Genomic DNA, 11,814 nt, shown 5'->3' with positions numbered 1-11,814 from the left:
AATAAATTGACAGAGGTAAGACCCTAATTCAGACTTTTAGCCTCTAGTACTATGGGGAAAGAAATTTCTGTTCCTTATAATTAGTTACCTATTTTTTTGGTATTTCTCTAATAGCAGCACCAGGAAACTAAGAATTATAATATTAATTATCTCATATGATTGCCATTAGATGTTGCTCAAAAATAATAATTAATTAATATAAAGCTAGAACTGAAATCTAATTTGTTTGTGGTATGGTTTTTTTTTACTCCAAATTCAGTGTTCTCCTTACTAACAGAATTGCTTCTACTAAAGCCTCTCAGATCATACTTAAGGGATTGACCTAAACAAAGCTGTTTTATAAAGATAGTTCAGCTTCTGAAATATGGAAGTGGGAAAATGATAATCCAATCAAACTGGAGACCAGAGATCTGTCCTAAGGGAGTATGGGGGGATGAGGCAGAATGGCTTCTACAAGATCCTCCCTAAGATCTCAATACTGGAGTTCTCTTCTCTTTTCAACACTGATTCTTGGATCTAATCCTTGTCAATCTAAATAGGAACATTTGTTGGTGCGACCAGACATGCTTATATTTGACCCAATCATAGATAATTTTGGGTTACAACCTTGATTTGACAAACTCTTTCCAGACCCTCCCCCAAAATATTAAAAAATTTAAAAAAAAATCATTCCCAAATGATTTTGCAATCCACTAGCAGTTGCCATTGAGGTGATCTCAAGTGAGTTATATTAGAATTGGTCCATAGAATTTCAAACGCTGTGGGGGTTTTCCTTCAGAAGTAAATTCAGAGACTTTTCTTCCAAGGCAGCTCTTACTGGATTCAGACTTTCAAGCTTTCTGTTAGCAGCCAAGGATATTAATCATTTTTACCACCCAGAGGCAATATGTTCATGTCCACAAATTAGTATCTGAATCATTTTGGGTTTCTGGCTTTCCTTTTTGCTTCTTAGAAACCAGTTCAGACACTTGGGTGAGTTGTGAGAGGGAGGTATTAAAAAGCTGTTGGGGGCAGGACTAAGTCAGGCTCAAGAGGGCGGACTCAGCTTCACTTCCTCCCTCTTCTCATCTGGGCTTCCTGTCGTCACAGCGTGATCATATTTATCCTTTCTTCACTTCTCCTTTTTCACAAAAGCCCCGGACGTCCGTGTTAGCAGCCTTGTTGCAGTCACCTCAAGGATAACTGCCAAATTCTGTTCAAAGGACTTAACACAGGTGCCTAAAAAAGGTAAGACTGATGACATTTTGATCTGGTTTGTGAAGGAAATCCTGACTCATTTCACTTGGGGTAGGGTTCTCTTCTTGAGAGTCTCCATACCCCTTTATAACCCAACTTGACCCACTGTGATCAAGTTGATTCCGATTCATAGTGACCCTATAGGTCAGAGGATACCTGCCCTACAGGTTTTACGAGACTATAATCTTCAAAAGATCAGACTGCCACATCTTCCTGCTGAAGAACAACTTGGGTGGGGGAGTAGTTTTGAACTCCATACTCTTAAGTTAGCAACACAATGTCTTAACCTTCACACCATTAGGGCTCTGTATATACCTCTTTAAACTTGAATCCGTTCCCATCTGTGGTGACTCTCCCTACCCCATAAAGACCAGGTTTCTCATGCAGTAAATCTTAATGGGAAGACACTGCCCCCAATTTCTACCTCAGAGCTATTATTGGTGAGTCCAAACTGCTTCCCTTTTGGTTAGTAGCCCAGCACTGTAAGAATCCTCAGATTTCCTTCAACCTTATTTTGTTGTTGTATGCTCAGGATTCAGTTCTGACTTAATTGACCCTAAAGGACAGAATACAACTGGGCCAGAGGGTTTCCAAGGCTCTAATCTCTAGGGGACCAGATTTCCATGTCCTTTCTCCCTTGGAATTCTGGTGGTCTAGTGGTATGGAGCTACTCTGCCAACACAAAGGCACAGGATTCGAATTCACTAGCTGCTCTGTGGGAGAAAGGTAGACCAACTCTTCCCATGCAGGAGGACCACCTATGAGTGTGTGCCAATGGCATATAACAACTTTCTCTTTAGGAGAAGCTGATAGGTTTAAATACACCTGACTTTCAGTTTGAAATTGAGCACTAAGCTATTGAACCACCAATGCTCCTTTTAAGCAAGATCCTAGATACCTCCCAAGGAGTCCATAAGGAGTTGTGCTGCAAACCAAGAGCCACATGAGGTTTGTGCCATCAGGGAGAGGTGGAAAGGGAGAAAAAGATGAGCAGTTTCTGCCTACGTGATTGACAGTCTCGGAAACCCTCTGGAGAGTCAGCTATGAGTCAGTTCTAAGAGAGAAAGAGAATAACCTTCAAAAAGTTACTTGGGCAGATTTTCAGGTAACTAGTTTCCCTTATCTGAGGCCTTTCATGTGCTGAAACTGCCAGACAATTAGAATTTTTTGTGTGATGGTCTGGGCTTTCTGTTTGTAATGAAACTGGAGAAAGTTCCTATGTACTCTTCAGAAGATTGCTTTTGTTTTAAAAAGTAAGGAAAGAACCAATAGTCAGCATCATTTCAAAGGGCAGCTTGACTTTTCAAATGGGAGTTTTGTTTACTTGAAAAATGATTGAAAATCAAATTTAGTAACTCCCATCACATTTCCTCAGAGACACGATTCCTTTGGTGGTTGTCTTATACTGTAAAGTTGTAACCGCCCCATAGCTGACCCTTCAGCAGGTTTTCAGAGGTGGTTAAATACCCAGGGGGAGATTGACCATCCTTCTCCTGTGGAGCAGCTGGTGTATTTGAACCACATGCCTTTGGGTTTTATGCCAAAATCAGTTTTATTTATTGACTTTTATACGTTTACTTCATATCATGTTTATCAATATTATTTTATACACCAGGGGTGTTTATTTGGAGTAGTCTTGGAAATAATAAAATTCTTCCTGCCCTTTAAAACTTTGCGCAAAATGGTAGCTAAGCTTTAAACTTTGGTCTTCACTTTATCTATGTTTATTATGATAGCTTCTGGGGTCAGCTGGTGGTCTTGAACTGCTTGCCTTTAGGATTGCAGTACCACTTCTTGCCACTAGACCACCAGCGCTCCCTCAACTAAATGGAAGGACATTTAAAATTACAACATCAAGCTCATGTCCAATAACTCAAAATGTGTTTTATAAATATATGTTGAGAGTGAAAGTTTGACACTTGTAGGGAAAGCTTTGTTTGGCAAGTTTTAAAGGGCAGGAAGAACATTATTATTATTATTTCCAAGACTATCCCAAATAAAAACCCCTGGCGTATAAAACAATAATATTAGTAAACATTATATGAAGTAAACTTATGAAAGTCAATAAATAAAACTGATTTTGGCATAATTTTCATTTCATAAGTTATAACTAGTTATTGAGTATGCGTGTTGCTGTTGTTGTTTGCCATCAACTCAGAACTGACTCATGGCTGACTCTCCGGCTAGTTTTCTGACTGGAAAACAGGCAGTAAATTGCACGGCTGGAGAGTGCCCATCCTTCACCAGTGGAGCAGCTGGTGTATTTGAATCGCATGCTCTTGAGTGTGCACAGGCCCTGCAAAATGGTAGCTAAGCTTTAAACTTTGCTCCACACTTTTTCTGTGTTTATTGTGGTACTTTCTGGGGTCATGTCTATTGGAAACTCTATCAGAGTTTTCTTCTTCTAAAATCAGTAAGATTCTCATTTAATTAACATCTACTAGGACCACGTCTGCCCTTCACACCACCACCATCCCCCAAGAGGACAGGAATGAACAGAGGTCTCTGTATTTATAAAGGAAAGAAAGGCTCAGCTCCTCAAGGCTATTGAGCTCTTTGATTTTAAAAATAAAGACCAGAATGTTCAATGAATTATTTTTGTAATGAGCTGTGTAGTCTACAGCTAGTAGGCTGAGCCTCTGGTAATCTGAATCCACAACAGCTCCCTAGGAGATGGATGGGAAATCTCCTGTGCAATTTACAGAAACATGATGATGTTTCAGATATGAGTTGGTTTCCATTGTACAGCAATGAGTGATTGAGTAAGTATCTTTGGAATATACTGATAATGTTGAAGGAGTAGCAAGTTGGTAGGATTCAACAAATTGCTTTTCCCTTAAGGAACTTGGATAAAAGGTCAATTATGTGTACAAGTGCTCTGGAAGGCAGCCTAGTAATTTTAGCTGCTGGCTAAACAAATGTTTTTCCTCAGTTTTGAGCAGAATATGTAGTTTTGAAATTGTGGTTGAATTAGAGCAGGGGTTGGGCTGAAACATAATTTCCTGTGATACTTCCTGTGTGTGGGCCAGTGGAGAGTATCTAACTTTAACATGAAATGATTGGTTGATTGGCCACTCTCATACTCACAAGCAATGATTCAAATCTCATCCTTCGCCAGCTATCTGTAACCACCTCCTTATTGTTGTTGTTTGGTGACTCATAGTGACCCTATGAACAAGAGATCTGACACTTATCCTAACCTGTGCTGTCCTCACAATCTCTGACACACTTGAACTCATTGCAGCAGTGACTGTGCCAATACACCGTGTTGAAGGCCTTCATCTCTCAAAGCATGTGAGACAAAGTTTTCTAATCTTTGACTACAAAGAGCACTCTGGGTGCACTTTCTCCAAGACATCTCTTTGTTTGGGCAGTCCATGGACTATTCAGTACTTTTCTCCAACACCACATCTCAAAGGTGGCAATTCTTTTTCTGTCAAACTTTTTCTTAGTCCATATTTCAGCTGCATAGCAAGTGACTGAAAAGACCATGGCCTGCATCAGGTGCATGTTAGTCCTCAAACTAACATTATCACTCCTCAGTAATTTGTAGAGGTCCCTGATTGCAGACATTTCCAATGCAATACATCTCTTGAACTCCTGTTTGCTGGTATCAAGTGTGTATATTGTGGCTTTGAGTAAGATGAAGTTGTTGACCATTTTAATCTTTTCTCCACTTATCATGATGTTGCTTATTGGTCCAGAGTAAGAATTTTTGCTTACTTGATGTTGAGATATAATCCATATTTAAGGCTATATTCTTTGATCTTCTCCAGCGAGCATTTCAAGTTCTTCTCACTTTCACACGCAATGTTGTGTCCTCAACATAACACAGTTTGTTTCCTCTGATGCTGGTGCCACATTCTTCTTCCTATACTTAAGCTTCTCAGATGATTTATTCAGCTTAATATTGAATATGAACATAGAGAAACTAGAAGTTGACAAAAATGAAATTAAACAAACGAACAATAATATTCTAGGTATAGTGAGATGAGATGGACTGGCTTTGGTCACTTTGAATCAGATCATGCCATATGATATACTATGCCAGAAGAGAAAAACAGAAGAAAAGTGTCACATTCATTTAGTTAGAAAGACAATTTCAAGTTCTATACTGAAGTACAACGTTGTGAGTGATAGGATATTATCCATACACTTAGAAGGAAGACCTGTTAATATAACTATTATTCTGATATACACACCGACAGCTAACGCCAAAGAGAAAGAAATTGAAACTTTTTACAAATTTTGAAGTCCAAAATTGACCAAACATGAAATCAAGATATATTAATGATAATTGGTGACTAGGATGCAAAATATGGAAATAATGAAGAAGGGAAGCACAGATTTCGTGACAGAAAAGAGGCCAGAAATTGAATGATTGAATTCTCTATGTTCATTGACTTATTAATTGTAAATACCTTTTTAAAAAATAAATATAGTGTCTTTACTCATGAAACTCACCTGATGGACTGCATAGAAATCAGATTGGCTACATCTGTGGAAGGAATCCTAGAAGCTCAGTATCAGCAGTTAAAACATGGCCAAGTGGTGAGTGTGGAACAGACTATCATTGTTCTAAGAGTGCAAATTCATGTGCAAGTTCAGATTGAGTCAAAAGAAAATTAAAACAAGCCCCTAAGAACCAAAATATGACCTTGATTCTGTTACACCTGAATTTAAAAATTATCTTAACAGTAAGTTTGTGTCATTCAGCACCAATGATCAACGATCAGAAACATTGTGGGATGACATCAAGGATAACATGCATAAAGAGAGCAAAAGATTGTTACAAACACAAAGAAAGAAAAAACCAAAATAGTTGTCAGAAGAGACCCTGAAAATTGTGCTAGAATGTTGAGAAGCCAAAACACAGGGAAGAGATGCTGAAGTTAAAGCTGAACAGAAAGTTTTAAAGGGCACCTTGAGAAGACAAAGCAAAGTATTATCATGGAATGTGCAAAGAACTGGAACTGGAAAATAAAAAGGGAGGAACTTGTTTGGCATTTCTCAACCTATGAGAATTGAAAAACAAATTCAAGCCTCAAGTTGCAATCTTGAGAGATGCCATGCTATTTTACCACCACCACCTAAGGACCCCATTTTTGTTTATTGGCAAGAGGTATAAATAAAATGGTCAAAGTGTGCTGGTCTCTATTTTCATAAGACCTCATTTGACTTCTAATGTCTCAGAGGATCTTGGGCTCCAAACAGCAGAGGCATGTTTCCCACCCAAAGCCATACAAGTTGTTATATGTCATGTTAGATGCTGGAGGGAAAACTATTAAGCCATCAACTTCAAGACTTTTCAGGTCTCTTCTAATGTAGAAAATAGACACAGCAATCCACAACTGTGACATAATAATATGATATTTGTAGAAGAGAAAAAAAGAATGTACAAGAAATTTAGAGGAATTTTGGAGTGTGCCAAAGACTTCCCAGGACTAGAAGTGACTACTTGGGCTTCCTTTCACAGTTTGAGTTTTCTAATGAATGGTACTGGTAAAAGTAAATGGTCAGTGAGAGAGAGGATGACCCACAACAAAATGGACTGACTCAGTGATCATAACAATGGGCCTGTCAGAGATGTGAGGATAGCACAGGGTAGGGCAAGGTTTCCCTGTTCATAGGGTCGCTATGAATTGTTTTAATAGCTCCTAAGAACAACAAAATAAATACTGGGAATAATGGCATGCCAGACAGAGGATACAATATATGCAATGATCAAGTAGCGTGGAGCACCAGGCATGTTAGAGATGAGGATAATCAAGTGAGATTTGGGTAGGACAAGCCGTGATTGTGAGATCCTGAGAAATAGTAATCTCTTTCCCATAGATTGTGAGGATGGAACAGAATTGGGCAGTGTTTTATTTTGTTTTTCATGGGGCCAGTGACCCCTACACCTAAAGGGAAAAAGGACCAGTATACTGTGAGTTCTAGATAGGACTAAGATCTAGATGTCTATAAGGCTTAGTGATTGGAGTATGTACTGTAATGAAGGTAGAAAAGCTGGTTTCTTCCCCTCAGCCTAGATTTTCTCCTAGATTAGAGTGAAAGGCAGAGCTTTTGAGAGGTTATAGCCATTCTTTTTCTCCACTTCCCTTCCAGGAAATGTTGTGTTAGTTACAGTGGTTTTGATTATGATCCTAGATTAGTCAGCCCCATAGCACCTGTAGGGAAGGAGTGCTAGTGCTCAGTCACTCTGTTTAGATCATCCAGAGAATTGAGTTCCTGCTTATAGGAAGCTCTTAGTACCCAGCTGCCATTAAAGGCACAGAGCATTGAAGGAAGAACTGAGAGAAACCAGGTAGCTGTGTGGAAGTGGCCTTGGTGTGACTGGTGCGGCAGAAGAGGAAAGATTGTAACTGGAAGTAGTTGTACAATTTGAGAAGACTATTTGGAAGTAGATTTGGGGGAGAGAAAGCTGTGTGTTGCCAAAAGTACACAAGTTAGCATTCAGAGTGAAGGCCGTGGATCCCTATATAGGGATATAAAGGCAAGTCCTCTTTTCATTTCCCATTGAATTCCTACCCAAGAAGTAACATTAGTACATCACAGCTATGGCCAAAAATAGTAAAAGGTGTCATGAGGATACATTTCTATTTGTTGTTGTTATTGTTGGATGTCACCTATGACTCATAAGACTCTTGAACAACAACAGATCTGAAACTTGCTCTAACCTGTGTCTTCTTCATGATCTCTAAAATTCTCAAACCCATGACACAACCCTGTTTGCTGAAACTGAGGAGGACCTGAAGTGCTCGCTGCAGAAGGTCAGGGACTGCAGCCTTCAGTATGACTGAGGCTCAATATCAAGAAGACAAAGATTCTCACCCCTGGGCTGATTGGCAGCATTATGATGGATGGTGAAGAGATTGAGATTGTTTACAGCTTTAGTTTGCTTAGCTCCACAATCAACCCTCTTGGCACCAGCAGCTAGGAAATTAAAAGATGCATTGTGATGGGAAAGTTTGCGGTTAGAGACCTCTCTAAAGTACTGAAGAGCAATGATATCAGTCTGGAGACTAAGGTGAGCCTGATACATGCAATGGTCTTTGCAGTCACTTGCTCTGCATCAGAGAGCTGGAGAATGACTAGGAATGATAGAAGAAGAATTGATACCTTTGAGCCGTGGTAGTGGAGAAGAGTATACTATGGACTGCTAAGAGAATGAACAGGTTTGTTCTTGAGAGGGTGAAGCCAGGCTGCTCCTTGAAGGAAAGGATTCTGAAGCTTTGTCTGACATATTTTGGACATGATGCAAGATGGGGCCAATCCTTGGAGAAGGATGTCATGCTTGGGAGGGTGAAGGGACAGCATAGGAGAGAAGGACCATCAATGAGATGGATTGATTCAGTGACTGGGGTAATAGGAGTAAGTGTGTCAGAGACAATGGGATTGGCATAGGATTTAGGGCAGGGTTTAGGGCTGGCTATTGTACATAGGGTCGCTGTGAGTAACAGGCAACTTGACAGCACATAACAACAACAACAATGTCATTGTATCATATTGTAGGTCTTTCTCTTATCCTTCACTTTCCCAGCATGATGTTCTTTTCCAAGAATTGGCCCATCCTGACAATATGTCCAAAGTATGAGGACAGAGTTTCACCATCTAGGGAACACCCTAGCTGAGTTTCCCTGATGACAGACTTGATTGTTCTTTGGCAGTCCACAAGATAGTCAGTACTTTTGTCTAATACCACAACTCAAAGGCATTGATTCTTTCTTCTCTGTCATCCTCATTCAATGTCCAACTTTCAGATGCGTAACAAGTAATTGAAAAAAACCATGATTTGGATTGGGTGCAACTTAGCTTTACACTGACACCTTGCTCTTTAACACTTTGGAGAGGTACTGTTTAGGGGTAATATTCTATTTGAGGCTCAAACATTCTTCTTTTAGGAATTAAGACTTCTATATGCTCTGTGTTTGTTGTTGTTGTTGTTGTTAGGTGCCATTGAGTCAAGTATGACCCTATGAACAACAGATCTAAATCCTGTCCTGTCTTGTGCCATCTTCACAATCTCTAACACACTTGAGTCCATTGCTACAGTCACTCTGTCACTCAACCTGGTTGAGGGTCTTCCTCACCTTTACCATCCCTCCACCTTCCCAAGCATGATGTCTCTCTCCAAGGAATGGTTTCTCCTAGCAACATACCCAAAGTACATGAGACAAAGCTTCATCATCTTTGCTTCCAAGGAACACTATGTCTGCACCTTCTCCAAGATATATCTGTTTGTTCTTTTGGCAGTCCAAAAGGGATATTCCTCTTCTCCTTTATCACTGTTCAAAGGCATCTATTCTTGTGCAATCCTTATTCATTTTACAGCTCTCAGCAGCATAGCAAATGATCAAAAAGGCCATGGCTTGAGTCAGACACATCTTAGCCCCCAAAAAGCATCATTGCTCCTCAGTAGTTTGGAGATGTCCCTGACTGGAGACTTTCCCAGCACAATACATTTCCTGATCTCCTTACTGGCAGTACCAAGTGTATTTATTGTGGACCCAAGTAGGATGAAGTCATTGACAGTTTCAATCTTTTCTCCATCTCTCATAATGTTACCTACTGGTCCAGTGATGAGAATGTTTGTTTTCTTGACAGTGAGATTCAATCCATATTAGAGGCTTCAGTATTTGTTCTTCTACAGCAAGCACTTCTAGTTCTTTAATTTTCGGCAAGCAAGGTTATGCCATCTGTATAGCAGAGGCTATTGATGAGTCATCTTCCAATCCTGTTGTCACATTCCTCTTCACGAGCCCAGCTTACTGAATAACTTGCTCAGCATACAGATTGAGTAGATAGGGGGAAAGGATACCAACCTGATGCACACCTTTCTTAACTTGAAACCACTTTCTCCTGCTCTGTTCATACAGCAGCTTCTTGGTCTAGGTTTAGATTTCACATGAGCACAATTAACCATTCTGGGATTCCCATTCTTCTCAATGTTCGCCATAATCTGTTATGGCCCACACAGTTAAATGCTTTGTAAAGTTAATAAGTACAAATAGACATTCTTCTGGTATTCTTTGCATTTAGCCAGGATCCATCTGACAACAACAATGATATCCCTGGTGCCACAGCCTTTTCTAAATGCAGCTAGAAATTCTGGCAGTTCTCAATGTACTGGTCTAGCCATTTTTTTTTAATCTTCAGCAGTATTTTAAATGCATGTGATATTGTTGAATAATTTTCATATTCTGTTTAATCGCTTTTCTTGGTAAAGGGAATAAATACGAATTTTTTTCCAATCAGTCACCCAGGCAACTGTCCCACAAATTTCTTGGCATAAACTGGTAAATATGTCCAGGACTACAATCTGTCTTTTTTTTTAAAATAGGTTTCTGGGGCCTTCTTTTTTGCCTTTAGCACAGTTTGAAGTTATTTCTTCATTACAATTGGCTCTTGATCATATGTTACTTCCTTAAATATTTCCATGTCAGCCAATAGGATCTGTCTAGGACTAAACAAAAAAAAAAATAAATACCTGAAGACCTGCGACCTGCACCGACCCCTCAGGAGGCGAGAGGGGTCAGGACTTGGGGTTGCAAGCAGAGGTGATGGCCTCATTCCTCAGCTCATTCCAGAAATCTCGCCTTTCCATAATCTAACAGGCCTGTGGGACCCCAGCTTGCCCTCCTGCATTGCCACAGAGGGCCTATCATGGCTGCTGGAGCTGTGACCAGCCATCAGCACAGAGCCGAGACCAAGTGGGGGGCCAGGGACTGCCCCTGACATTCCACGAGGGTGTGGAATGCTCACTTCCCCCACCCATTGGTGCTATGAGGTCACTGTCGGGTTCTGAGGTAGCATTTCCCGAAGCTTGGTAGAGGTGGAGTGCAAGTTTGTTCCTGGGACAGACGCAGCAGTGGCTGCAGGAGTTAGGATGCACCCTGGGGCATCAGATCACCTTTCAAGACAGATACTATGACACTCCTGTACTGAGCATCATGAGAGACTTGCCCAATGCAGTTGTGGTTGTTGTTAAGTGTTGTCAACTCACCACATAGTGATCCTATGACTCATAGTAACTCATAGCAATCATATGAAAATAGCTCTGAACCCTGCCCTATTCTGAGATAGTCTCACTGTCTCTAACACACCTATGACCATAACCCCTGTCACCGTGTCAATCGTCTCATATTGGGTCTTCTTGTGTGCTGTCCCTCCACCCTTCCAAGTATGATGACTTTCTTCAAGGACTGGTCCCTCTTGTGAGACAGAGCTTCAAAATCCATGCCTCCACGGAGCAACTTGGTTTCAACCTCTCCAGGATAGACCTATTTGTTCTCTGGGCAGTCCTTGGTATATTCAGTAGTCTTCTTCAGCAACACATGTCAAAGGCATCAATTCTGTCCAGCTCTCTGATGCATAGCAAGTAATTGCAAAGGTCATGGCCTGGATTGGATACACTAGTCTCTAGACTGCCATCATTACTCTTCAGCACTCTGGAGAATTCCCTGACAGCAGACTTTTCCAAGACAATCTGTCTTTTGATTTCCGAACTGCTGGGGCCAAGAGTGCTGATTGTGGAACCAAACAAGCTGAAACTGTTAACAATCTCAATCTCTTATC

At 40.5% G+C, this 11,814-nt stretch overlaps 1 protein-coding gene across 1 annotated transcript in view; it reads left to right on the top strand.

Annotated features, from left to right (window-relative positions):
- The first annotated feature begins 1,079 nt into the window (after positions 1-1,079).
- The window catches only part of LOC102877356 (leukocyte surface antigen CD53-like), a 33,153-nt gene continuing 22,418 nt past the window's right edge, over positions 1,080-11,814 (top strand). Inside the window, exon 1 of the mRNA XM_006899295.1 lies at positions 1,080-1,227. The gene's annotated coding sequence lies outside the window, so the exon portion shown is untranslated. The remainder of the gene's footprint in view (positions 1,228-11,814) is intronic.

The sequence above is a fragment of the Elephantulus edwardii genome, unplaced genomic scaffold, assembly GCF_000299155.1.
Source record: "Elephantulus edwardii isolate Elephantulus edwardi_28Jun2011 unplaced genomic scaffold, EleEdw1.0 scaffold00252, whole genome shotgun sequence".
Lineage (NCBI taxonomy): Eukaryota > Metazoa > Chordata > Mammalia > Macroscelidea > Macroscelididae > Elephantulus > Elephantulus edwardii.
This window is presented reverse-complemented; position numbering and strand designations above follow the sequence as displayed.